Source organism: Pyrus communis, chromosome 3 (assembly GCF_963583255.1).
Source record: "Pyrus communis chromosome 3, drPyrComm1.1, whole genome shotgun sequence".
NCBI lineage: Eukaryota > Viridiplantae > Streptophyta > Magnoliopsida > Rosales > Rosaceae > Pyrus > Pyrus communis.
The window spans coordinates 6,823,607-6,828,371 of NC_084805.1; positions in this window are offsets into that span (position 1 = coordinate 6,823,607).

A 4,765-nucleotide genomic window follows, 5' to 3' on the forward strand; every position below is an offset into this window, starting at 1 on the left:
GAACATTCAGCTAGTAATGTTTTTATTTATTTACTCTTTTAAATAATTGTTTCAGCATTTTAATTTAACAAAGAAAAATCGAATCAGGCATCCTTTATCTTGTTAATAGTTTTTAAAATAGTTTTGTTTATGGTAGTTTAATTTATTTTTACAACATTTTAGTTTAAAAAAAATCCAGTTTAGACAACAAAAATTTTGTTTATAAAGTTAATTTGTGCAAGTGGTGCATTGATGGTCTTTCTCTCCCACTCATTTTGTCCCTTTTGCATAGATGATAGCTTGGACTAAGAAAATAGTTAATTAGATATGGAATTGGATCCTCTCTTGAACTCAGGATGGGTGACACATCCCGATCAAAATCAGAGCATGCTGGCTATCATGTGGAAGTGACGTAACCATGTGCTCGAAAACCTAATGCAATCCGGGAGAAAATAACGCTACAAAAACACACCCGAAGGTGGTCCTACGCTGGTAATAATCTGTCAGATATGCCGGGGAAATCCTCAGGGAAGCCATCAAAAGTGCTAGCCAACTAGAACCTAGAGGGGCGCAAAACAGAAAGTGTGAGTGGGCAAAAACAAAGCTTTTCAAAAACCATTTCATAAACAAGATTCTAACCCCTCGTCGTAAGACCTGTATACTTCCTAGAAAATATAATATAAATATATATAAATCATGCTCCGAAATATGCCATGTCAAATGTCTCTAAATAGAATTCAAGTGCTCAAGAATGTCAAATCAATGCCATGTAATCTGTCAGCCAGAGTCACATAACGTGACCTGTACGGCTGAATCTAGAGCTCAAATCTCCATCTCACTAACTATACCTGCACACGAGTCGGAACCACCTAAAGTGGTATGTACGACAGGACTGGGTGTAATATAAGTACGCTCAAGTGCTACGATCACGTGAAGGCTGGGCGAATAATCGCGGGTCACCTACGAGTCGGAACCACCTAAAGTGGTCTGTACGACATGACTGTGCTCCTAACTTGGATCCAAGATGAGCGTGTGGTGCGGGAGGTGAACATGACGTGAATGACTGAGCCCAACTCTGGGCGGGAGCACTAACACCGGGGTGCAGGTTATGAGCTCTCTATGCATCTCAACCACTACTGAATATAAATATAAACCATAACTTACCTGGTACTTACCTGTGCGTCCACAGCACCAATACACATATATATGCAACTAATAATGTGTAATTAAATGGCAAACAATAAGCATGGCGTATAAACGAATAAACGTTCCATTTCACTTTCTGGGAAAAGTATAAGTATATAGGTATATACGGAAAACCAAAAGCCCACTCACTGGTATGTAGAAGGGTCATAAACCCCTTGCCTCGAGTGACCGCGCTCGTCCTCGGGATAGGTCTCACCTATATTCGAAACAACTATAAAAACGTTAATTTTAAAGCACATAACCAACCTTATGAAATAACTTCTCATACAATGCTCAAATGGGGTGTATGAATACACCAACGTGATCTACTCAACCTCAGGAACATCCCTATATTTTTAGAAAAAATTTCCACCGCCGCACTCGCCCCTACGCACAGGTACATGCTTGGCACACTGACGGCGTCAGTTAACGCCGTCAGGAATATTCCGTTAACTTTAATGGGTTCCGTTAACGCCGTTAGGAATATTTTGTCGTCTTCTCCGGCGAGGCTCCGGTGCTGGAAAACCGGGTAATTTTCAAAACCTTGTAACTTCTTCGTTTTTCAACCAAATTTCACAAAATTGGTACCAAAATGAAGCTTACAATGAGAGGAACAAATCCATACCACTTTCAAGTGCTAAAACACATGGAATCTCATTGGGAAAACACCACCAACTCCGGCCAACCTTGTAACTCACGATCCCGACGTCCAAAACCTTCAAAAGAACCACCCCGAGCCTCCTAAGGACCTCACCAAGCTTCCTACAAGCTTGAAATTCCTAAAAACACAAGAATTAACGTGTGCATGAACAGTGATCAAATCGGGGTATCTCGAGTTTGACGTGAAAACGAAGGTATCCTTACCTGAAATGGGTATGGTTGAACTCCTACGGACCTCACGAGCACGAATATGTAATTAATTTCCTCGATCTGTGAAGGTTTGGTGTGTTTTTGGGTGTGTCCGTACGTGTGGGAATGGAAATGGGAGAGAGAGAGGGAAAGGGACAGGGCACGGGATAGGGAAAGGGTGAGGGGGTGTGGGGAAGTGTGTGCGGTCCACAACCAGCCAAACCAAGCTCAAAAACAACCACACAACGAAACAAACATACTAAGGGCAAAACCGTCATTTCACCCCTACGGTTCGAAAATCCGGAACTGGCTGTCACAATAGGGATCCTCCTGAGCAGCTCATTCAGGCCGTTGAAATTTGATCTAATGGCTCCAAATAAGGGGCCCCTCTAAAAGTTATAATAATTGCAGCCGTTGAATCAAGTTTGAACGCCCCGAATGGGCTGCTCATGAGCATCCCCATCCGGAGCTTAGGAGAGGATCCAGTTCCATTAGATATATCAAACAAAAATGGCATGCATGACATTTTTCTCTAGGCCCACTAAGGTCTTTTTACCACCTACAAAAGTAAGAATAAAAACATTTACAAGAGAACAAGGTTGTTATAGTAAGAATGCTCATGCAAGGTTGTTCCACACAAGAATTGTTATAACAATTTATATTTAAAACAAATCCTTAATTAATTATTTAAAACAAAGTTTTGAAAAGATTGATTTTATGATTTAAAATATTAAAAACGAATTTAACAAAAACAATTTAAAAGATCGGCAAAAGAAAAATAACTAGGAAACCGTTTTGAAAATCAATTTATAAAAAAACAAAAAAAAAACACTAGGGTTCCGTCAGCACCTTGACAATCCTACATAGTTCTCTCAATTACTTATGAGTTACCCAAAATATACATAGTTCTCTCAATTACTTATGAGTTACCCATGCATATTTTGATGGTTAGGTTTTCCTAAAATATGCTCTACTTAAACCTCCAATCTAAAACGTATATCATATATGCAACCTATCCAGACGTTCAAATCGAATGTGAACATGAAACACTCATTAAGTTTTATGAAAATCCTTTGAAAATTTATGCAACCCTTAAGACGTGGTGTTATTCATGCAACCACGTGGTGTTTATCCTAAGTGAAATTACACTTGTGGCGTCACCTTAGAAAAAGGGACTAGTTATGTATAATCATTATAAAAAATAAAAATATTACTGAAAAATTATTGAAAACACCTTGAAACATGAAAGCCTACCCAAGTTCTCCAAATTGATGTGTTGAGAACCCTAATGGCTAGTTAATTATTTATACTACTACACAATAAAATCCTTTTTAGAAAATGCCTTCTAAAAACTAGGAAACAAAATATGTTAAAGTAAACTAGGAAACGTAATCCTTAGTTGGAAAGGAGAATCTGCCAGCAGACAAAAAGCCTAAAAAGACACCATCTTGGACCCCAAAAAGCCCAAATAAGCCTAAAACATCACTTTGACAGCTTTGCCTGGTGCTCCCTTATTTCATTGCCATGAATAAATTGCTTGGTACAAAATTCTGAAAATGTGACACAAACAAGTTGAAAACTCACAAACGCCCTCCAATTGGAATCATTTCAAAATTCAACTGTTTGACCACTTTTTGCTTAAAAGGAAGTCACAAGTCCTACATTGGAAATATGCTTTAAAGTATCAAAATTTACACAAAATAATCAGTAAACTAATAATAAAATTTGGGTAAAGAAAAAAAAAAAATACCAACTTACCAACTCATCAAGAAGTTAGTATAGTTGATTTTCTCTTTCTTAATTTGAAATTGTTATAGAATTTAAAAAATTAAGTAAAATCTCTTAAGTTGCTTGTACAAATTGGATTTCTCACTTGCCACGTCAGCATGCCCATGCATACCACTCATACGTAGTCGCATCTCAACATAAACAGATACAAACCGATTAGCGTACACATATTACACTGAAATTGAAGTTTTTTAGAGCATATATATATATATATATGAGTTTTGCATTAGTTTAACATGATTTCCTTTACGGCTTTACTATTCATGCTTTGTTCATTTACCTATTTGTTTAAGCAACTCATGTCTATATATGTTCACACGCACACACCAAAAGCGCTTAAGCACTGACAAGTTAGTAAAATGTTGTGTTTAATTTATTCATTGCAATTGAAAGGTGTGTAAAAGTGCAACTTCTAGATGAAACAGTAACAAAATTAAATGAATGTGTACTGTAATTGGCCTAGACCAATAAAATTTTGAAAAGAGAAACATAAGATGCTATTGAGGTTAGGCCTAAACTGCTAAACTCCACCAGCCAAGACACCCAATATGGATTGGATTGCTTTGATTTTTCTCAAACACCGCTGCTTACCGATTGTGTTGTGAGTAAGAAATAGATTCAAACCAGATAACGTCCAATTTCCCCCAACATTTTCAACTCTATTCATTCTTTTTTGGACTTTGATCATAAATGGTTTCTGAAATAACCTAATTCCTTATTTTGGCATTTGAAATTGAAAACTGATCAATGTCGTCCTTGAAATTTGGCATTAATGTCGTCCTTGTCATCTAATTTCGTTAATTATACTATTAGTTTATGACGTGGTATACATGGGGTCCCATACAACCAGTGATGAGGAGTCAAATTTCAGGGACGATATTAATCGATTTTCAATTTCAATGACCAAAGTGAGAAGTTAGGATAATTTTAAGAATCATTGGTGATTAAAAAAAATAAAAAATAA